This window comes from Chroicocephalus ridibundus, chromosome 8 (genome assembly GCF_963924245.1).
Source record: "Chroicocephalus ridibundus chromosome 8, bChrRid1.1, whole genome shotgun sequence".
Lineage (NCBI taxonomy): Eukaryota > Metazoa > Chordata > Aves > Charadriiformes > Laridae > Chroicocephalus > Chroicocephalus ridibundus.
Genome location: NC_086291.1, coordinates 15111071 through 15136225, shown reverse-complemented (window position 1 = coordinate 15136225; position 25155 = coordinate 15111071). Strand labels below are relative to the sequence as shown.

Sequence of the window (25155 nt, the reverse complement as noted above, 5' to 3'; positions counted from 1 at the left end):
TTTAAAGACTGAAAGACAACAAGGAATAAGAAAAACGCAGTCTGCTCTGGATAGATAAAGACAAAGAGCCCTCTACATCCTTGACCACAGCCCAACAAACCAATGGTGTTCGATGGCACAAGAGTGGCTTCAAAGTCTTTGGACAGAACCATATACAAGCATTTAATTTCAACATCAGGTTGAAACACATCCGTTATTTCATAAGAATCTTACACATACAGTTCTGTCCAATTTGCCACTAAAGCCTTATTTAACCTTTAACAGATGAATCATTCCATACCCTCACAGCTCATGTAAATTAAGTGCTTTAGCCTTGGGATTTCAGGGCCTATAAGCCCAATTATGAAAACTCCTCAGGCCCAAAAATAGTATTTCGTGTCACGCATAGTTCTGCTTCCCCACATAATAGCTAGCGTGTGCGGAACCAGGTCTTTAGACAGACATAACAGCTAAGAACAATAATCCTAATGGCAGCATCTGAGGGGCACTGATTTTAAGGGACAGTAATATGTACTACACAAGGATCTTGCATATGTCATCTTCTCTTTTCAGTTGCAAATTTATCTCTTTTAATGTGAGAGAATGAAGTATGGAAAGAGATAAAGAAGGGAATATGACACTGGAAGCCTAACTGGTTTAGTTTAAAATGCAGCAGCGCCTACTGCTTTGTTGAAGGAATGTAACCTGCTGGTGACAGCAATCATGACTTGACAGAGGATCAATCACAAGAGTTACAAGTGCTTTGCCCTTTTTCTGATATGTGACAGTTTTGGAAAACAGCATTCTAGATAATCCCTTGTGGAACAACTTTTTGGATTATCTCTAGTGACCCTAGTTTTCCTACACAAACATAAATGTGCTTCATATTATTAGCCCCAGTTAGGATAATAGCCTTGGTAACAATGAGATGCAGAATAACTAAGGAGCTTTACTGCACTCCGCAGTTACAAAAGGCACCTTGAACAAACAGAATTTAATAACAACAAAAAATTTTTAAAGCTACCTGCAGCTGCACTGTGCAACTCTGGTGGGAACAGTTTTACTGAATGTGAGGAGTTTGATTCACTTGCAGTTTTTCTGTTTTTAGCCAGTACGTCTTTAATGAAATCGCCAGTTTAGTTTCCTTCCAAAATTCACACTTACGTTCGTTTAAAATTGGAATATCACAGCAATGAGCCAGACCTCTTTCTTTGGCCAGTGTTCATCCTGTAACTACATAAGTGGCTCCTGCATTAGCAAAATCTTCCATGCCCAATGACTAGAAGAAGATTTGAAAGATTCGGACACACAAAGTTTTGAGAGGATTTGCCAAGTTTGATATTTGCACCCGTGTAACTATCAAAGGACAAAGTGTAGCCCTTAATATTATTTTATCCTGGCAGCATTTTAATATATCCTAGTTTGATTTTTTATCAATTCCTAACTCCTTAACAGTTTTAAATATGGTTGTGACTTACCACTGGGGTCACTGAACAATGTTAGCCAAACATCCAAAGTGTGATATTTGATTACAGTTAAGCTTTTCCAAAAGCCAAGAGGAATCCATGAGGAAAATACCAGAGGCAGAATTTTTAAAGAGTCTGTATGGCTACAAATTCATATAGCTTATTAACATATATTTCTAAGGATATTGATTCCAAAGAAGAAATGCACCCACATAGAGAGACCCAAGATAAAGGCTAATGTGTAAATTGCTTTAAAAACTGTAGTTACTGTAATTACATGGAGCATTTTACAAGCAACTAGGGACTGCTTTGGATAGATGACTGAAATTTAATCAGTATCTGGCACAGATTGCCTTTCTTTCACACCTCACATTTCTGAAGTACTATTCTAGGGAAACCTGCTAGAATTGCGAACCTTTATTATCACATTTGATCTCTCTACGCAGTTTCCGAAAGACTGACTTTCCCACATCTCACAGAAGATACGGGTCTGGGTCCTTTTTCTCGGGAACATATGTCTGTCTTTTCATTTTTGAGCAAACTTCATTCAGCTATCCAGGCTCAGGTTTGTGCTTACATGGAACATTATGTATGAAAAGCAGAAAATGTTGGTTTGTTAATGCCGCCACCTGAGACTACGAGATAAAGGAAGCATGCACAGCCCTTTGTACTCAGAGGACATAAACACTTGTGCTAAATCTTTTATAAAATACAACTTATTTCTTCTACATGCTTTATTTTGTTATTTGTATTAGCTGTCAAGAAACTGTCAGTTAAGAAAAGGGAGCCCCAAATGATCTATGCCTTTTAAAGCAAGAAGGAAACAGAAAATAATTAGATATGGTAAATGTGAAAATTGATCTGTCTGAAGAGTGTGCAGTTTACAAGCAAGAAATCAATCAGTTTACACCGAACAGATTAAAATCATGTATCATTATTTTTAATGGTTCAAGATATAAAGGTCTGGAAGTCTAAATAGAATTCCTGATGATTACTTTTATTAAAATCCTAAGTATTGGAAGATATACAATGGCTGTCTAGATTGATTACTATATTATCTGCTTTGTAGAAAAATAATATCCTCGACTTGCTGCTTGTTGCTAAAATCCTCATTACTATGCCTAATATACTCTGTCCCTGGAGTAAATTAAACATTTCCTTCTTTTGTACTGTAGTTTCCTCAAAGTTGGATTCTTAGAAATACTGGGACTACGCTGTGACATCTGAGTTCTGGAGATCAATTTATAGCTGTTAAAGATCATGAAGAATTGCCCATTAAAACAGTTACTATTTGACAAATAACAACATTTGTGTTTAGCCTCGGTATTTATCAAGCAGACAGAGCACTTATTCCTGATGCCTGAATGAAAGTCTGCATGAACAAACTTATTAATCAGTTAGTGCCTGGTTTTAAACCACCTGTCTTATTTCAAAAAAAAAAAAAAAAACAACCACAAACCAACCTGCACTTTTACATACATTAAAATCGCACTCCTGATTTGATAGCCCTGGGAAGTGCCTATGACAACGTGTCATAGCCATGGGGCGTACCACCAACAAACAGTAAAAGCTCCGATAGAAAAAAAAAAATTTTCTTTTTCTTGAGAAATGCTTACGTATTGTTTTAATCTAACACTAGGGATCTGATGGATTATACATATGCATATTGCATTTAGGCATACAAAAGCTCCAGCAGATCATGACTGCATTTCCTCAGATATAGTGATTGTGCTGTTACTGAAGTCAATGGGAACACTGCTACTGACCTCATTAGCTTTTCAGAGGTTGGAAACTCTGATTCACGGAACACTTCAATATTTAAAAAGTTCTAAACTAAAAATGATCTTTGAACTATTTCTTATGTGTGAGCAAAAACCATTTTTTTTTTAAGCAAAACATTTTGACAAAATGAAAATGTTTGTGTTGTGTAAGATTGTGATATCTAAAGCACGTAAACAAAAATCATTTCTATGTAAAGATTTGTTCTGAAAACACCAATATGTTACCAGTTTCCCTCCTGGTTTTGTTTCCAAAGAAAACATCGGTTAAATTGACACCATTTTGTGGAATTTATCAGCACTGCTGGAACTGCATTCTATGAAAGAAGATGGTTTCATCAAAGCTGTTCCAAGCAGCTTAGTTATTGAATCCACGGGGAAAAAAGCAAGCTTTACGTAGGTCCCAGTTACAAAGAGTCTACTGTTTGCTAGTAAGGGATCAGCATAACTGAAATAAAGAGGTATGGATAAGACAAAAGTTTCTAAGGAAAGCTTTGTACTTCATCATCCTACTTAATTTCTCTGAGGATTATGTAAGAGTTGTTAAACGTTGAGGATTTCTGTTCAAATTAAACAGAGTATACAACTACTTAGTTTCTATTTACTGTTCAACCTACTATAGGTATAGCATATATTTTAACAGCAACTTAAGAATTTGACGCCTATATTTTACTGCATGCATTCTGCATGCAGTATCAGCTCTGGTTCTTAAGGATAGGTTCAAAATCCAAGGAACTTCTTTCAAAAAGGAATAAATAATAGGAATATCATTTTCTTCCATGAATAATTATATTCTGTGTTTATAGAGCATTTATTTTTCAAAGCTATATACAAATATTAACGAAACAATCACCACAACATCCTTGTGTGCCAGGTTTTACACGTAAAGCAATAAGAAAAAAAAAAAAGAGATATAAAATACAGTGCCTAGCACTTTAGTCTTATAACTGGGGTTTCAAGCTACTAAAGTAATGCAAATAACAATAATGGTATGGGAGAAACCTTTCAAGTTTGAGTGTCTAACTGGCTTGATTTTCATAGGTTTAGACTTCTGAGCACTCACAACTTCCTTTGAAGTCGATTGAAAATGTGAGTGTCAGCACACATTAAAATCAGACCACTAATTTAGATGTTAAACATGAAATTTAAATTCACAACTTTAAGTTTGGAAAAATTCACCTAGGTGACTTTTCCAAAGGTACCTTACAAGCCAGGGTTGGAACTAGAAGATAATAGATTTCCAACACCTTGTCTTCACAGAGTTTCCAGTACAGACGCTATGGGCTAAACGAATCACTTAGAAAATGACAGATCTATGCAGCTAAAGTAAACTGGTGTGGGCAGGGGGTGTTGCACACTATCATAGTCCAAAGATTTGTAGGAGATACTGCAAGAACAAGAGAAACATCCTTTCCTCCCAGAGCAGCCTAATTGCAAAAATAGCTGATACAACACTGCTTCAGGGAGGGGACTCTTTAGAAGTCTGGTCATTTTACATAAATTCCTCCTCTCACCCACTTGCATGTTACCTCCTACCATGTTACAGAGAAAGCCCTCACAAAACTGACTAGAATAGCTGTGTTATTGTCTACAAAACTCCTATGGTTTAGCTTGCTTTATACTTAGAAGTTATGCACCAGATTGTCCTGTCCTAAGGTCCCTTCCTCATCTTCAGTGGACCATGAGGAATTTTTCTTTCTATGTACATAGGACCCAATTCTGGTTGTTACTGTGCAGATATTATTGAGAGAAGAGAGACTATGAGGAGCATCTTCCTCACCAGCTGACAGTCACAGGAGATGGCCACAGTACAGAAAGGGTGTTCCTTGATCCATATGACTTCCTTGCTTTGATGTGGTGGCCAAAGTACCCTTTTATGTTATGTCTGTAGCAAGACCCAAGAAGTAATGACTTGGACACACTACGACTCTCTAAAATTGAAATAAGGGTTAGAGCTGGTGAATTCTGTCTAGTGCCAACTCTCTATGTAGATACATCTCAGAATATGTCTAACTTAGTAAGTACTGCCACTCAATAGAAGTCAGTTTGTAGTATGAATCGTCAAACACTGAGAATCCAACATACATATCATGCATACTTCATGGTATTTTAATTTGGGCTAGTTCTAGCTTGGTCCTGTAGTCTGAATGCCCATGACTGACTAAATCCCATCAGAGGCACTCCTGAAACACATCCTCTAGCTTAGTGATATCCAGAAGGAGCAAGGCTACTTTTGGATGTGGGCCAAAGCTCAGTGCTTTAGGAAGTTGAGGAGATTTGCTTCAAGAGCGCACTCCTAATTTATGGCAGTACTGCCATACTCCACGTACTCCCATGTTGATTCTGTAGCTTGGGACCAAGGACAGCATACATTAGGAGTTTTTGGCTACAGTGGAACTCCATAAGGTGGGCACTAGTCAAACAACTCAGGCCTATAAACCTATGCAACAGAGGAGAAGTTTATACTGGGAGTTACAGCAAGCTAAGCCTGGTTATTATGAAAAGTTGTTTGGTCCTTTTAATGATCGGGAACAGACACTAGGCTCACTTGCTAAAGCCCCATCGGAAAGTCCTGCTCATACCCAACTGATCTTGAAAGAATGAAATAATGGACTAATGCTATAGCTGTACTAAAACTGCATAAAATCCAAACAATATCGTAAATAAGGAAAGTTTACCGTGGTTCAGTGTATTTTCTTTCCATTACATTTTGGGAGAGAATGAGGCATATGAACATCAGAAAAGAGTCAGCTTAAATTGTGATGCTTGCAGCTTTAATTATGAGCAACCCCAAGTCTCTATGTTTACAGAAGACAGATTACCTACATGTTATTTGAAAACCATTGGGTGTAAGTTTATAGTGGTAACAGGCAAGTCTAATTTTCTTTCATACTTAGGATTTAATAGGTACAGAATGCGGCCCAAGGGAAAAAAAAGTGAACAAGTAGTAACTTGATATTTATTCTACACAGACATGAAGAAAGCTTAAAGAAATACACAATGTCTGAAACATTGACATGTATAACTATTTTAATTATAATGTTGCTTTTCTAATAGACTTTCCTGCTATGGCACAGGTTGAAATAGTTGGTACGTTTTTCCAGCCAAAAACCCCCCAAACCCAAAAACTACCACAAAAAATCTGTTTGGAAAAGCTTATGGTGGGATCATAAAAACTGCACCAAGTTTGTACAGTGTAAAGTTGAGAATACAGTATTATCATTTTGTATAAATAATGATGTCTTTCCTAGGCCAGAGTATTTGTAAATATGGACTCCTTCCACTTCTGATATTTCTCATCTATCGTGGAGAATATTACTGAAGAATCCTCAGATTTTTTCAAGTGCAGAGATCCACAACCCTGCCATTCTGACTGCCACAAGTGACCAGGAATATGGTGTAATGAACAGGGCAGTGGTGGATATCCTTAAATCTCCTTAGCCCTCCTGGTAAAATCCACGTCTGCAGAAACATTCCTGCAATACAAGCATTGTTACTATTTTTCCTTTTTTGCAGATGGAAGTGGAGGCATAGTCAATGTAGGTGGTTTACCAAGAACCTGTGGAAAGTTTGTGGCAGAACCAGTATGTGGAGTGCGAGTTTGTCCTTGCTCTTACTTAGTTCACGCTCACTTGCATCTGGACCTCCTCCTGACACTAGACCTTGAAAGCCTGACTCATCACAGGTTCTTTAATATGCTTAAGCTAAAGCCTATATGAAACATACAGGCCATTATTTTAAATTAATTTATCTATTTTTACAGTGGATAATTTTCATTTCATCGATATTTATATTCATAGCAAATGTATTTGGTGCCTCAGTTCCTTTTTTAACACAAGAATTGTCATTTGTGTTGCATTTTATGCCAAATTAAATTATAAAAATACTCAGTTGTGTAACTGTCAACACGACAGTATTTCTTCTTATTACGGAGACAAACAAGGAGTACATTGGAAAAAAATTCGTGAATCTCATTTCTGATCCTAATGAAGCAAGTAACCCATTATACCAAGGTTAATTTGTTGACTCATGATTTCCACTTATCCAATGATATACTGAATCATATGAACAAACCTCTACATCTAATCAGTTTTTTTTATTGAATCCTGACCTTTTATACACCTTCTTCTTGATTATGAATGACAGTGACCTTTATCTAATTTAAAACACACATACTGATGCAAAAATATGCAAAGTACACATGTAAATTCTGAATTAAGATGAAGATGTGCATAATCTTCCGGGGAGAAATTGCTTTAGAGAGAGATGTTTATATTAGGGCCAATTGAGGGTATGTGGGGAGAAAAAGTGAATTAGCCAGAACTCAGATGGGTTTGGAGGAACAGCTGCGGAGATACTGAAGTCTGTTTAGATTTTCTCAGCTTCTATTTAGAATCCTGAAATGTCAATATAAATATCAATTTTTATTATGCTATTCAGCATTTTACAGCATTCATGAAATGATCAAAATGCAATAAAGTCAGATAAAATGCCTCTTCACCTACGATTTGGCAAACTGTACCTCAGTATTCCATTTATGTTTCACTCAAAATACATAATATTCATTTTCTCAACACAAAAGCTGGGTCAAATTCACAACATTATAAAAGATGTCTGGTTCATTTTGCCATTTATCTCATTAAAGAGGAATGGTATGAGCATCATCTGGAGATGGTCTTTTTAGTCCAGGATATAATTAGGAACTGCTGTAAATGCTGAAAAATAAATAAACAAATATAAGAGGAGTGACTCCTGAGGAAAAGAACTCCCTAACTTCCCTTTTGCTTTTTTCTGTTCATCGCTAATGGGTCTGCACTGAAATTACTAAAGATGAAACCAGCCATGGGCACAGTCTGAACCGCTGTGTAATCCTATAATCCACTCTCTCTTTTCACAAGTCATTCCTTCCTCTGAATTGCTGTGACCCTAAACTGTAGATCAGCAGCTTTGCTCTAGCCTCCCTCTTAAAAATAAAAAAAAAAAAAAAAAAAAAAAGAAATATTTATACAGAAAATTTGCAAAACTCGGCGTAAAGACTGTCAAAGCAAAAAGCTAACAAAACACATTCCTCTGAGAGACTCCAACCAAACAGTACCTGGTATTAGCATGTACTTTCATGATTAACAACAGGGGGTTGTCAGACTGCTATTTCTGAAATAAACAGATTTATCCTGACAGATAATCAGCAGTTTGCACTACCTAATACATGTTATCATCCGCAACTGACATCATTACATTAAAAGCACACTTAGTATAATCTTTTGTAGGAAATTAAACAGTTTTTTTGATACACTTTTAGTGGATTTTTTGGGGGGATAGAGGGAAGCCCGGGGGAAGAGACTGGGCCATTAGGGAGAAGATACATGCCAAACAAGGCAGGGACGATCCCCAGATATGCCATGCTGTATTTAGTTTTTCACAATCTATTAATGTAATTTACAAATAAATTAAAACCAAATGTTCTGACTGTAAGCCATGTCTTGTACTTTTAAGCAGCCTTTTATAATGCCCTTGGCTGTCCCTCATACTACCTCAGTACTCTTCCGTGTCTGTCTGTCCTCCTGCCTGCTCCGCACAAGAACTAGCCACAAACACACATTTGTGAAACACTTCTGATTGTGCCATTTCTAGACATATTTTTGAGGCTGGTGGATGTTGGGAGATGGAATATCTGGAAACAGATATCGAGTATCGCCTGCATAATTTTCCAGCAAGCTCAACATTTATCTTCTTTAACTCTCAGGCATCTCTCTGTGGACCATCCCTCCCTCCCCTGAGAAAAGACACACCAGGTTACACATAACTCACTGGACAGGACTTGCAGAAGCTACTGAAGCTATGAAAGTTTGGTGCAGACCAGTTCTGTGACCTGCAGGAAATGTGGAACAGCATCACTTACACGTGGGGTCCCTGTGGATCCCCCCGTCCCAGCTGCCTGCTCACCCAGCTGGATGTTTCTCCAGAGAGCAAGTCTGGACTCAATACGGACAATGAAGTTTTATTAAGAAAAACTTCACATAATTCCCTTATATCCTCCAAGTAAACCATTCTTGCCTCAGTTGTAAAGGTGATGGCAGTTATATACCCTCAGGTTTGCTGGAGCAAATTCTGAAATTTCTTTCCTTTTTTAAATTTTAGGCTGTTAGTTAACATTATACTATTACCGTTCTATGAACTCACCTAACGCAGCTAGTGCAAAGACTAGGTAACAGAAATTGCATGGGGGCTGTTACTTGACTTTAACAAGTGTTTTACCCTCTTCCTCAGAGCGCAGTTTCTAAGTCATAGACTATTCTGTAGGGGCAAGTCAGATATAAAAGTCCTGGCTCCAGTGGCCTGTTGTCACTGGCTTTATTTCTCCAGAGACAGAACCTGCATCCCTCTCTCAGTCCTTTGTCTCACATGGGATGCATTTTGTCTCTTCTGCCTTCCTACTTCATAACTCGGTAGGAAGAGAAGTAAGAAATAGTGGCTAGTTACTGAGGGATTTTTATCCATTCACACTCGTGCATTTTCATGTAGCATTCCCCCTAAGTTAAAAAAAACCCCAATCCGCCCCCCAGACAAACTGGCGGAATTAAAACAGTGGGAGGGATGAAGTCCCTTACATGACAAATGCAACCTTTAAATAAAGAAGTGGCAGCATCACACAGACATTAAATACATCTTAATTCCTATGTACTCTCTGTCTCTTACAAAACCTAACCTTTGAGAAATATGTATGTATTGGTTAAGGATCTCTTACCTTCCTTTTCCCCTTTATTCCTCTCCCTAACACTTCAGTTGCAGTTGTTAAAGCTAATGCAGAACTTTGCCACAGATCTTTCGCCTCAGGTGCACTGGACAAAACCTCACCATCTGATACTCTGATGTGGAATGGAGAAAAAAATGCTAATCTAACCAAGTGATTTCAGTGGTTTATTTTATTTTTATTTCTAAAAGTGTTGAATTTCTACTGACCCACATTCTGCATATTTCTTGTACTCAGTGACGTTTGAGGTTGCTTAGATTTTAGTTTGCACTAGATATTTTGTGTCCAAAGGTCAAATGAGCATTGCTTTGGAGTCAGATGCCTACTGGCTGCATTTCTAATTGTTAATCTTTTCACACTGAGAGAAATAAAAAAGTGGGAAACAGTTCAGGCTATCCCAAATAAACAGGCAGAAGTAAAGCAACAATTACTTTTCCTGTGTGGACTGCTCTTGCTCATTTCTCCTCAAGAGATAACACTCTCTGACATAACGTCAGATAACCGTGTTCAATGTTTCGCAGACTTGCCATTTAAAGATTCATTTCCACTCCACTTATTTTCTTTTTATCTGCCCCTCTTTTGGTGCATTTCATCTGTGATAATTTTCATGTAGACTCTCCATAACAGGTACTGGGGAAGGAGGGAAGCAAAAGGGTCCAACTTGACTTAAAACACCTCTAGAAATTATAAAAGGAGTACAATAGGACAGAAAAATGAAATGTTCTCATGGGAATAGTTGTTTGCATAAAATTCTCAACTGTTACTAAAGCTTCAGTGCAGTTCTTGAGGAAGATGGATATATAAAGCCTCAGGTTAATTTCAGTCATTACCAAGCATTTTACATCTGCTGAAGAATTCCAAACATATAAAAGGATGTCAATCTAAACCTTTAAACCAAAATAAATAAATAAATAAATAGAGGAGCAACTTCAAAGGCTGTCAGTAGGCAAGTTACGGATCTGATTCAGCTTTTAACCCCTAGAGGTATAAGCATGCTTTATCTGCAAAAGAAATGCAAGGTCTGTACTCTGCAACGTTACATTTTAATAATCTACTCTACAGTACAAGGCAATGATAAAAAAGGAGAATATGATATAATTGTCTACGTAATTTGATGAGAAGCTGTGGGGAACATATTCTTTGTATGCAATTATAGAAAATGCTAATAACAAATCATTGACCGAGGACTTTGTTGGCAATTAGATTTCCTATTTATAGCTGTACGTTTTCTCCAAGGCTCTACCACTTACTTACTTTTTAGGATTCCCACATTTTCTTCCTTCTCTAGAATATCTTTAAGGTAAAGTTCAGCAAATGTACCTACTTAGAGCTGGAAACAACTAAGGCCTTTAAGAAGCTGGATGGAACTTATTAACAATCTCTGCAGCATCCTTTTAAGTTGATAATTTATTTTTTTAAGTGCCTTTTGCAAAAGGGCCTGATGGGAGTAAGAGCCCTGCATTATATACAGCTACAAGGTTTACTGCATCCCCTAGATTCTGCTGCAAGGCACACTACAGGGGAGTATCAGGTAACTTATCTTGAAGAGATGTTTGACTGAGTTACTATAGCAATGGCAAGTTTGCAGAGGCAGAGGAAGAAACCACACCAATAGAAAAAAGGAACTGGCTGTGGAAGGACACTGACAATCTGGTTTAGAAACCCGTGTAGTATGAACTAGCCTGGAACGAAACACAAAGGCTCACTCCTTTGAGAGTTTACTGAAAATACATTCAGAGGCCCCAATAATATAAGCACCTGATTTCTTCTCATTTATTTCAGTGTCTCAAGGAATTAAGCTGAGTTATGTCAGGTAAACCTACAAGGAGAATTGAGTAAGTAATTTGGAAATAACTGTATGAAGTGCTGCTGATGAGTCACTAAGGAACACTTTTGTCCCTGTAAGACACTGGTCATTGGATAAAAGGTGGAAAGGAAGCAGGAAATAACTGTCTGCTGCAACAATATTTTAATCCACTTACAAAAAAATCTTCCTTGGAAAGGCCTTTTTCTTCCTTTTTCATATCTCCACTGGTGAGTCATCTAATCTCATCTCTGTATATTGCTAAACTCCGCAGGGATCACCTTTACTTCCCAACTTTATCCTGGCCAGAGATTCAGTCAGACAAAAGATCCTTAATGTCTTTCCTTAAGTTCAGCTCTCTTCTCTAAAACCCATTCCCCTCCTCTTTCACAAAATGAAAGAAGTCTTTTTTAGAGATGCTTTTTTCTTTTTTTTTTCTTTTTTTTTTCTTCTAGAGGGAGGCAGGACGCCTCTATCAAATCTCTTTTCTATAAATCAAAATTGCTTTGTGTGGAGCAAGTTGCTGGGAATAATATATTTCTTTTTCCCTGTCTAAAAAGGATTCTAAAATTTTACTTCTAAAACTCATAGATCAAAAATGCATGCTTGTTCTAAGTAACAATTTACTCAAAAAAAACTCTGCACTTGAAAGAGTTAATAAAAATTCTAATTACAGGATAAGAAAGAAAGGTCAGACTCCACTTACATCATTGTGAAGGGCTTTTATTACACACTGCTATAAAACATATTTCTTTTTTCAGTTGCCATCCTCACAGGGCAACCTGCATACCAATAGGATCTCCAAAATGCCATGAAGGAGAAGATATTTATCTGCTAAATTCTATGTACAGTAACCTAACAAATGCCAGAGAAAGAAAGATTGCCCTCTGCACAGTAATACTTGTGTAGATGTCTTCTTTATGCTAACAATGACAAGGCTCTCTAGGTTTGTACCCTTCTCCAAAATCAGGATGCATTTTTTTCAAAAAGCTGACTGTGCATCAAAGAGAAAAGATGCACATTTTAGGCACTGAAACACTTAATATAGTGAGCAAGTACTCTCCTGAAGCATGCTAACTAAAAGTATCTAATCCAGAAAGGCAAAAAGGGAAACGTATACCTCAAGCGTTCCTGAAAAAATTAGACAGGATATGTTTGGGAATATCCATGCCTCTCTCTCTGTCTTGTCTGGTCAATTAAATTTTCATTTTAAACTCTGTCTAAAGCTTCACAGAACTGTTATTTGATTAATTTGGGTGTGTTAGATAGTAAGTCTACGCAAAAGCAGGGTGGCTCCAAATCTAATCATTGTCATTTCTTAACTCCAGCTGTGCAAGGCAACAAACAACAACTTTACTGTGGGACAAGTATAAGTCAGAATAATTCGAATTTTTTCAATATACTACTCTTTAAATCCATTATTTGTGATTTAACACATCCAAAGTTGTATTTATAGTTACTTTAATCATTGGCATCCCTAAATTCTGACAACTAATTCAAAGAAATGTACATAAACAAATGCAAGATTTACTGTCTGCTTGCATAAAACCAGCGTGTGCTGTCAAATGCATTAGTTCAATATTTCATGTGATGTATGCTCAAAGTTAGAAGGCAACTAATGAAGTAGTGCCTGACTTTCCTTTTCTTCAGGAGTTTTTAAAGAATCATATTCAAATAGTTGTTTCTGAGTTGCACTTTGTTTGCAGAGCAAGCACTGCCTGTCCAACCTTTCTAAACAATAGATATTAACAGAGAACTGTGAGGGTTCCATTTCACCACTTCTGCTGGCAATTCTATTAACTATATGTTTATCTTGTGGTCTAAATTTATGGCAGGCCCATTTGCAGTGAGGCCTGGAGTTTCCTTGTTTACAACGCTGCAAAGTAAAAGGTGACCTTTTTTATTTTTGTTTAAAACCTTTCAACAGTTTGTTCTGCTCCAAAGATAGCGCCTTAATAAGGTTTCAGGCCAGAAAGCTCTCTTGATGCTGTTTTTCTTGGGGGGGGGAGTGGGGGGGGGGAGTGGGGGGGCGGGCGGGAAGAGCGCTGCATTAACTTACACAGACATTAGAAAACATTTTTAAAAGAAAATACAAACTTGCCTGAAGGTTACATTTGGAGATTAGAAAGCTGCTGTGCTGAGATCCTACCTGCCATTATGAAAAGGGAAAGAAAGTCGGGGGGTGGGGGGTGTACATAGCTGGCTAAATAAACAGTAAAACAGCCGTTTAAACAGTTGCACCTATACACACAAGCAACAAAAGCATCAGGCACCTGGCGCAATTCTATTAGGACCTAATTCTGACAACAATATGCATCATTATAGTGGGATCTGATAATGAGCAAACACTGGAGGCATTACATGTCTTTAGAAGAATCAGACTTCCTACCTTAGTAAGACTGATAGAAGGTAAGTCCCCCTTTAAAGAAAGTTGTAAGTAAAACCAGGCAGCAGTTGCAGTAAATTGAGTCCTTTCAGTCACTGTATACATGCAGCAGTTCTGCAATAAGGGAAAAATATAATGGGAGGAGCAGCTGTGAACGAGTGACCTCCTGAAGCTGAGTTCTCTTTGTGAATCAAGCACCGGGCGCCAGTGCCTCTGATTTGCATGGATTATCTCCACTTGAACAGATACATTTAAATTAACTGGCACGGGGGCACGGGGATTAAAAAAAAATAAATAAGAAAAAACAGAAAAGGGGAAAAAAAAAAAAGAGGAAGAGTGAGTGAGTGAAGGAGAGAGGGGAGCGGAGGAGAGCGAGGAAGGAGAGAGGAGATCGGGGCGCCTGGCTGGATACGCTGGTTGAGGCAGGGCTGCGTCTCGGAAGAGCTACAGCTCCCTCTTCATGTCACAGCTGTAAGATGAGGAAAGCTGTCATTACGGACGAGTTTAAAACAGATCCCCCCCCCCCCCCCCCCCCCCCCCGCTTCTGATGGTCCATTTGATCAGATTTCTATAAACACTTAATAACTCAGCCCGTCAGGCAGCTAGGATTTTATACCGCGCGCCTCAAATGATTATAAATCTGGTAAACCCCGCTAAATGATTTTAAGCACGGAAATATTTTGAACAGAGTAACTTGTACAAATGGAGATGGGATATTTCCAAGTGTGCCTTGACAGCTTTATTATTTGTGAGTGCGCAGGTGTCTTTAAAACAGTTAAGGGAAGGCAGCATTCACAACACTTCCGCGCAGGAAGATCACTAGCAGCATGATAGTGTGTGTGCTCCAGACAGTATTTTCAACGTTATCTAAAATCTACCAAGACAAAAGAGAGACAAAAAATTTGCATTCAACCACTTCAGAATTTCTCCCTTATTACCATAAATACCACAAACATTACCTGTTGCACATTCCTGATTTGATTTAAATGCAGTACTTAAGCTGATTAGAGAAATATGAGAATATGTTCAACCCTCTTGAACCTGCATCCAATCCAAGAGGAACCTGAACTAAACTTTGTTTCTTTTGTTTAGGGTACTTCAAATAAGTTATTTTTACACCATGGTATAGAATTTTGTGAACCTCTACACCTTTGTGAACATGAACGTATCCATTCTACTCAGAAATTGGACCAAAAGTCATGAGAAGAGAGTAGAATGGCTTGTCACAGGTCCTTTTGTCACTGACTGAAAATAGGAATGGATGCAATTAACGTTCTTCGAGAGTTATTATTTAGCAAGATTTAGTGGGACAAAATGTCCTATATTAGCAGTTAAAACAGTTGAACTTTGTCTTGAAAGAGGCATGTCTTACTGTAAAATACTGCTTTTTCAGAGATCAATAGAATGAAACTGTCTACAAAGACAACCAGGGCTAAATTCTGTCTCCGTCTCATTTGCAGATCAACCCGAGTCCAACATGAGTCTATTGTGTTCCTGTCCCTGAACCACATCTCTGGGATAAAGCCCTAGGAGTTCTTTTAGTAAGATCCCAACATTTACTTGTAACACAGATTCCAGAATGTTGTCTCATCTGAACAGAATATATGGTAAGTACTATACTTAATCTAGTCATGAGAAATTGCTTCTTGGAAGTAATCACATTTACAGTAAAATTTGCTTCAGATAAATGATCACATAGATATTGGACAAAGTAGTGGATAACATATTTGGATTTTCTAATAAATGCTATGTGACACAGTTATTGGTGTCTGCCTGAGCCCCATAAAGTGCTTCCTCTGAGAAATCCTCTTGGTTCACTGGAGAAAGTTTGGGAATTTGATTATTTTAGTATGAGAGGGGGAGGGTCCTTCAACTGTACTCTGTATATCTGAATATTTACCCAGGTAATATTTAACCTGACTGGAATCTCATCCCTCCATGTGCAATCTCCAGAACTTCTCAACCCTGTTATTTGCTCATGTCCTACTTGTATGTTGGACCCCAAATTTTATTTCTTATTTTCTCACTTCTTTTTCCAGTGACCACTCACCAGGTAGTAACGGATGAATTTGACTCCAGCAGGGCACCCAGAAGTCTAGTGTTAATATCAAGCCTGTATATGATAGCTGTGGAAAGCAGCCTCCTGGTTGATAGATGGCTTTGAAAAAGATGGACTGTGAACCAGATTTGCTGCTATTACTCTACACCCTGCAATACACTACTCAGTCCTGCACTATGCCAAGCTGATAATGGCATAACGATTCAGTCCCACCAACTTGTATGTCACCGGCAGCAGGGAAGCCCAGAAAAAGAACGCAACGAGATGAATTTTCACCTTGAAAGTACAGGTAAGAGGAAATGACTACGTAAGGAATTGAGACAGCCGTGGAGGGTACAAGACCAATTGCAGGGAGAAAGTGAAGCGGATGCAGAAGCTGTGGGATGTATCTTATTCTCTGGAAAGATATGTATGCCTGAACTGGCATCTGCTAAAGTTTATGAAGAGAAGACCTTACTAGAGATGTGTCTGGAAGCAATGTTGAATGAAGATGCAGATTTGAGGAAATGGTGTAGGAAAAAGCAAACCGAATGGGCAAGTGGGGATTTACAGACACTTGTTGAGCAAGAGGTCATATAAGAGGTAGCTCAGGAGACTCGTGAGTCAGGGAAGCCTGCAACAAAAAGAACAAGCAGAACAGTCTGGGCAACAGAGGAAAGCTGAAGAATATGCTTACCATCTGGGAGACTGAAAAAGTACAACAGAGAAAACCAAAACAGAAGGTAGAAAGAAAGTGGAAAAGTTAATTCCAGCAAAAATTGTAGGAGACTAGGATCCACCGAGGAATGAGAATGGCAGAGAAGTTTGTGAGGGAGGAAGAACAAAAGGCAGGATCATCTGTACATAGAAGGTAAAATGGACTAAGAGAAAAAAATAGTGTCTACATGAACTGGCAGCGTGTGTTAAACAACTAAGTTGTCACTAGATCAATTCCACAGAACAGGATGTGAGGTCATTTCCCAAGAAGGAGGATGTGGGATGTGGGTGGAAAAGGAAAAAAGGATTCTGCTAGGAATAGAGAAGAATCTTTTTTTTTAACTTAATTTTCTTCACAGTGGGAAAATGACGCTATGAAATTCCCACAGGAATAAATCAAAGATGATTACACTAAATCATTTCATTTTAGGTAGGGGAAAAATGCCTGAAAAGTGAAGACTCAGGGGAATGGTATCTGGCTGAATATCCGTGGAAACAATTGGGACTGAGATCCACATTTTTAAAATAAAGAACCTTAAGAAATACAAGGAAACCTTGGCAGAGGTTCGTGTCGTCTTCATGCCTTCTTATTTTCCACAACAAGAAGAAAATCTGGTCACTGAAAATTGATCTGTGGTTGAGGAAATGCCAGTGGATGATCAAGAAAGAGAAGGTAAAATTATATATTGGGACCACGGTATTGAAGAGTACAAGCTACCTAGGAAAGACGTGAAGAAAGCATAAGTAACCTTGCATAACTGCCTTCTAATTATCTGATAGGTTAAAGAGAAGTAAGAAAGGATGGCATGCATCAAACAGAATACATTTGGGCCAAATTAATGCATATGTTTAGCAAGCAGTCAACAACCAGTAAGAGATGAAACTCTTACTGTCCTTGTTCTATGAGATACTATGAGAAAACCGATCCAAAACCTGATCGTGAGTTAACCTCATTTAAATGAAATGGAACAATCAGTAAAAATAAGGCTTTATAGCTCAAAGGGCAAATTTTGGTAAACTAAAAGGTCTTGTTAGGGAAATTAAATGAGCTGATCTATTCAAGACCTTGAATGTGGAAGAGCCTTGGAATTACTTTAAATCAAAGGTGCTAAAGCTATGTGGAATGTGTCGCTGATGAAGAAGAGAGAATGCGTGGGAAAGTGGTCAGGATATTCCACACAAAGGACGAACTTCAAGAAGATTATTAGAGTTATGCAGGGCACAAGAGAAAACAAAAAAGACACATCAGCAGAGACAGATCTGTTTTAGAGGTCAAAGTATAAGATAAAGCAAAAATTGTCAGTAGTCAAACTGAACTACAGTTTGGAAGGGATATTGAAACAAACAACAAAACAATCTTCATGCAGGTAAAACGAGACCAAATAAAACATGGGACTTCAATACAAGGGGGAGTCAATGGAAATAAAGAATATCTATCTACAATTAAAAGCTAAGTGACGACTTTGTGTAATTTGAGTAATATTGACCAGAGAGGAAACAGGATAAATAATGGGAAAGAAGTAATGATGATAGGAATTACCAAACTGGAAGCAAAACTAAAAGCACAGTGCACTCGGGCCAGGGACAGATATCAAATAAACTCCATTCCACAATTCTGACAAGAAAGGGAACACGAAATCCCAAACCTGGTAGGAAGCAGCTCAGACATGATACTGGCTGACTGGAGAATAGCAAATGTATTATCCATTTCTAAAAGGGAGACCTATGCAGCTACAAACCCATTAGTTTGACCTCAGTTGCTTTAGAAGAAATTTTGAAGGAAAAAATAATTGAAGACAGGGAGGTAAATGGAAAATGGGATAACATACAAAAAGGATTTAGTGAAGATAGATCGTGCCAAGTGAATTTGTTATCTCTCTTTAATAAGATAACTGATTTTCTAGACAAAGGATTTGTGAGACATCTTATCTATATCTGTGCTGCATATGATACAGCATCACATAGGAAACGGGGGATTAGGAGAAGAGTTGTAAAGTGGATAAAAGATTGTCTAACGGATAGATGGCAACAGGTGGTATTGAAAGAAGCAGCATCAAACTGCAGGAAGTTTACTAGCAGGAATCCTCAAAAATCAGTCTTGGGATCAATCTTTTTTTAACATCCAGGCATAAAGAGAGAGTGTGAAACCTATAGTTTCCATTAAGCTAGGAAACAAAGTCCTTACAAAAAAGGGTCACTGTAGGTTTTTTTTTTAAATTACATAAAATACACGTACACGAATATTTCATACACACATATAAAATATGCTATTATGTTTTTCTAGAATAAAAATAGAAATATTCATGCCATCCACAGGCCTGACAGTGTGTCCTTATCTGACATTCCAAATACAGTCTTTGTCAGTTGGAGTCAAGAAAATACGCTAAAACTGGAATAACTGCAGAGAGGTACAACTGCAATGGCTGGCAGACTGGAGAGCCACCACTTAGGGAGGAGAGTGCAATGCTTTGCTGCTTTTGTCTGGCTAAGCAAAAAGCTGAAAGGGGATATGGCTGATGTCTATAAATGGATTTATTGGACACCAGGCTGGAAGACAGCCATATAAAGCTATAGGACAAGGCTGACAAATGGAAAAGTGGCTCACGCTTAGGTAAGAAATGCAGAGATGATTCCAACCATCAGAAAAGTGAATTTTCCAGACTCTAAATAGCTGTAGTAGGGTAAAAAAAAAATTAACTGCATTTTAATGGAGAATGATTTTTGTATTAAAGAAGTCATCTCACCTGGTTGCCTATGCAATTAGAAGACTAGACTCAAGAGATTCCTTGCCTTTTGTTCCCAGTTTCTGTAATATATTCCATTGAACTCGGTCACCTGTCATGTGTCTTCTCCCTCCCCCTTTTTTAGTGCTAATCAGTGTCTTTGGTATTGCTGAAGAATTGAGCAGATTCAATGGTGTATCTGTCACGCTTCAGAATATGCTGTCCGTAGATGCACTGTGCATTCTTCCCACTTCTACCCTTCATTTTGAAACACATCTGATAAGGAAAGATTATGTCATAGATATAACAATTATTTTAGCATCCAGTACAGATTCTGTTAGGCCCTCCATCCAAGATAACTAAGAAAAAGGAACATTGAAAGAAACAAGATAACCTAGTGGGAAAAGACACGGGTGCAGTTTACCAGGAAAATCTTACTGGAGCAAAAGGAATGAGAAAAGCATATTATCTTCTAGCATGACTGAGATCACAGAGCAAGTCAGGCAGAGACAGAGTGAAGGATGTAGGAAAGATTAGAGAAAATGGACAAAGAAATTCAAAAACATTTTTTACCTTTACAAGAGGCTTGATTTTGATTCACCTATAAAAGAGGGTCCTTTGATTTATTTAAATCCACGTGAACATCCTTGCTCTGCAATTGTACAACCTTTTAACAATTCTCTGTTGATTAGACAATGGAAAAGCAGAAAAGAACCAATCATGGTTATAATGTCAGAAAAGCCAAATACATTCTAACAACTGGCTATCACGTAGATAGGACATTGCCGCATCCCGGAAAGGAAAGTCCAGCAGATATAACTCAGTACCTACAAAGTCAGATTAATATGCAAAACCAAGAATGTGCTTGCTGTTGGTGCTGTTTTTGTTTATTCCCATATCCAATATAGGCAGATGTGAACATCAACAATGAACAAACACATTCAGATAAAACAAGAGCTCCTGGATTTCTCATAATTTATCATAAAAGCATATACAAACTGTAACTAAACCTCAAATATCCAAAACAATCAATATCAAAAGGTTCTACCTGAAGTAATTCCAGCTGAGCCAGAGCTGATTAATTCCAGAAAGAAGAGCCTATGATCTGGTTTCCTAAGGAGAAAAGTAGAAGAAACCAGATCCTTGGTGATTCTCTAAATGAAGCCTTTGAAGGAGGCCGAGCCAGTGACAGATTTTCTGGCTGAAGAAATTTCATTGAGAAAAGCTGCTTTGTTAAACTGGAGAACTTTTGACAAAGTGTTGTAGATTCTAAGGAAGGCTCTGAGGAAACCTTTGATCCCTTGTAGGTCTTTTTGTAGAGGTGAAGAAATGTGATGCAGCAGCGGTGCAGCTGGCTGCGAGTTTTGGACCCTGGTTTCCCCATCTCAGGTATGTACCCATGGGCAATATATTCACTGTTCTGCTTCAGACAAACTCACTGATAATAGCAAAGATGTTGACAAGAACATAATTTTCATTGAGAAGCTATAGGGTCATAAGACCATATAGAAAAAAAAAATGGTCCTTCTATTAATTTAAACGAACAAGCAAACAAACAATCCTCTCAGTCCTGTGAGGTATATACTCTGCTTTTCAACCACCTGTAGTAAGTCTTGTAGAGGCATTTATCACAAAGCCTGTAGGTCCAGGACAAAGCTAGAAAAGAATCCAAAGGTTTTTCTTTTTTTTTTACCCCAACTTGTACCAAAATCTTCATAAAAGACGAAATGAACCACCTCAGAAACAACCTGTCTGAACAGCAACCAGTCTTCAGGTTTCAACCTGGAGACAGCTCAAGTCTAACCTGCCAAGGAGATATTAGGTCACACGTGTGGAATTCACCCCCAGACTAATCCACTCAGAAGCTGAAAATCCACATACCAACAAAAATTTAACCGAAAAAAATGTTCCATAGATTTTTCACAAAATGTGCAATCTATGAAAAAAGGGAAGTTAGTGTCTGGTGAGAAACTATTTCATTGGTAAATTCCTGTATGATGTTAATTCTCTGTATGCTTGCAGATATGTGTGAGTTTTTTCTTAATTTGGAGGAAGTGTCTGAAGTAGTTTCATAATCTGTATAAAAAAAGGATGCTCTGAATAGTTTGAGGTTTACCTATGATGTCTGTAGATGATCAAATTGCTAGTTCAGCCTTTCAAACCCCACAGAAAAAAATGGTAGAAAATCCATTTTAAACATATTTAGTAACAGAAGAAAAAGGAATAAATTAGAACATTCCAGAGAACATTGAAACTATTACTGGTATTTTACTCGCAATGACAGCTTTCCCACACTTTACACAAAGCATAGACTGCCTGCTAGGCCAAAATGTGGTGGATAATCTTTACAGAAGAAGGGTGAAATTTAAATCCAAACTCTAAGACTGTATAGTGTAATGAGCAATAGACGGGCTATGCATTTAATTCCATTAAGTGAAATGTATTTCATTAACAAAAGTGTTAATAGAATTAAAACCTCACACTAAAGGAATGTGAAAATCATCAGTGGCAGCTAAAAAGCTGCTACAATATGGCACATATTGCAGAACAACTGAGACTGATGTGGGATTAAATACATATGAAATGAATAAAAAAAAAATCCCGACAAAATTGTAGCAAAATTTGAATGCTAATTTATGGCACCTACTGAAAGAAGCAGGACAGCAGATCATCTGCATATAAATGGCCTCAACACATTTCTCGGTGCCAGTCTGTTACCCTGCTCAAAAGGAAACAAAACACATTTTTTAACCAGTCTAAGGCAAGAAATGATCAAACAGGAGATTCATTTAGTTTCATTAGCTAAATAACAGGAATAATAGTATTAACAGTTTTTTTAATATAGCTTAGTAAAATTAAGAAATTGTTGAAAAGGGCGTATGGAACAGAGAAGGCAAGAGAAGAAAGGAAAGCAGAAGAAATAAACTAAAATAACACAATATACCTCCACGTTAAGACAGAATGCCTTCACGTAGATACCATGCTACGCATAATTATGCTAACTGACCCTCTGAATTTATGATGAGAAACAGTTTTATATCTTGTGAGGCTCTGAACATCAAAAAGGACTCTAAGGAACACAACGTAGGGAAACAAAATCTACCATAAATACCAGGTGACAGAATAAGATAGAACACCATAGACTTCCAAATACCGATATGTAACAACTCCACTCGTAAACATAATAATTACAGAGGCAAAAAAGGCACTATGGAAAACTTTATTCTATTAATAGTTGTATTCTTATCCACTTTCCAATAATTTTTTTTAAAGCAAATTGAAAACAAATATTACAAAATCTATGGAAACTAGACATGCACGTTTTTTCAGAATTGTTTGAAATAAAAATAATTTTAGATATTTGTTTTCTTTTCATAAAACTATTCTGTCTTTATTATCCACCTCAGAGGGCCAGCTATTCCTTGCAACAAAAATTATGTTAAATTTCTAAAGTGCCTGAAGTTTTGCTCTTTTAAGTATATGAGTGAAAACTTGTATGTATATAAATGAGTTCAGCAAGAAAGAATTAAAAAAAGCAGCACGTGCGTTGGTGGATGATAAATAAAACAAATCTAAGACATTTGATTTGTTTAATAAGGGATTCTGTTTTACCAAGATTAGCACAGATTTCAGAAGTGTTATCTACTAGTATTCAAGATTATGTATCGGAATTCACAGTGGGTTCTTTAAAACTGTAGTCATCACATCTGATTACATGGCTTGATATTACAGTATGACATTCGGTACAGCTTTATTGCATCTTTTTTTTTCAAGTGACCGACTGAAACAAATCACATCTGCTAAACTCCATGGAAGAAAGGGATTTGTGAGTATTCATGTAAGTGTAGCTATATTTTCAAAGCTCCTTAGGGCTTCTTCCACTTGTGTCTTATGAATATAATGTCATCAAACAAGACAAAAGGGTCAGTCTGTTGTCATTATAAAAGATCAAGTGTCTCTTCTCTCTGTAAATACAGTATTAGTGTTCCTGCTTTTAATTACTGGAATGGCTCAAAGGGTGAGCTGGAAATCTGATAATTCCCTCACACCTTTTGAGTGGCAGTGAGATCTAAATCATCCTCCCTGGGTCTTTGCCTCCTTACCCGCGTCAGGGCTTCCCCCACGTGTGCCCCTGTAAGCCCTTGTAACTCTCCTCCCTGCCCCAACTTCTGCACCTCGCACCATCTCCCCGGAGCACCCTGGCAGAGGCTGCTCACTGCCTTTCTGGATCTGCAGCTTAGGACTGCGTAATGACTTCACCGGTTTCTGACCTTTGTCTTTGCAATTGAAAAAAAAGAGTTCTGTTAACATGACAGATAGATAGGCATTTTCAGTGACTGATTCACTTGGAGACTTTTGGTATTTTCCTGGCAGTAATTCACGTTGATTCTTTCCCTCTTTGATCCCCCCCAGCAGACTCTGTTGGTTTCGGTCCATGCAGTGCAGCAGAAGATTAGTCGAGTGAATGCAATAATGTTTGTACCAACATCATACAGCAATCTCCTCTCTTCTCCTCAATTACCAATGCAGTATTTTAATATATGAAATGTTCATTTTGCAAGTACCATTTGGAGATTTACTATTTAATTTGAGGAACAATATCACCATCAAGTATATTAAATAACACTCAAGTGAGAACGTTCCCATTTCATACCTTGATTCCTGAAAGGTTTGGGCTATTCTTTACTTTCCTATTTTCTATTCCTAATAATTTCAGTGTAACTGTACACAGTATATAAAATTAAACATATGTATTTATTTCATGGGATTAAGGCCAAAGATCTGAATCAAGAAATATATTTTTAAAGACTAGAAATTTTAAGTTACTTACTAATTCTGGAGCATACGAGTAAAACTCAGCATTAAATATTTAATTTAAATACAAAACTGGGAGCTTGTCTTTCTAACTATGTTCAAAAGTGAGAGAGAGAAAGAGACATTCCTTCAAAAAGCACTCCAGGTAGTTTAAGGTAGGCAGGACCCTCAACCCCCTATTTTACCTTTAAACTGAGGTTCCACCTGTGAAGCAGGAACAGCAAGTTTCCAGAGGAGATGGATTAATTAAATGAATCTGTGGTTTTTTATTCCAGGTGAGTATTGGGAGTGGTGCTGGGACTGCAGCGCCAAAGGTGAACACATTTATTTTGAGATACTTTTCACAAGCAGCTAATGGATGTTGATACCCATTTACCGTTACAATTAGTGGCAATTTGGTGTCTATATTGACATTGTTTTGAGAATTTCATCCCAGGAGTTTTGAATGGAAAATCTAGCTACTTTTTTTTTTTTTTTTTTTTTGACCAGGGACTCCTGTTTCCTAAATTGTTTTTATTACTTCCTCTCACCTCTTGTTTTAGCAATCCAAATCCTCTTCTCCCTTTTAGAAGTGAATGAAAACAGGTTAGGCAGAAATGAATTTTAGCACCTGTATGAGTTAAATCTTTCAGTTCTCTGGCTGCCTTCAGGAAGCTCTTTTTCATTAAAAGTGATTTGCATACTACCAAACTGTGCTC

At 37.6% G+C, this 25155-nt stretch overlaps 1 protein-coding gene across 1 annotated transcript in view; it reads right to left on the bottom strand.

Moving 5' to 3' along the window:
• ADGRL2 (adhesion G protein-coupled receptor L2) overlaps positions 1-14235 on the bottom strand; it is a 392188-nt gene extending 377953 nt beyond the window's left edge. The window contains exon 1 of the mRNA XM_063342769.1: positions 14168-14235. The gene's annotated coding sequence lies outside the window, so the exon portion shown is untranslated. The remainder of the gene's footprint in view (positions 1-14167) is intronic.
• Between the last annotated feature and the right edge of the window lie 10920 nt (positions 14236-25155).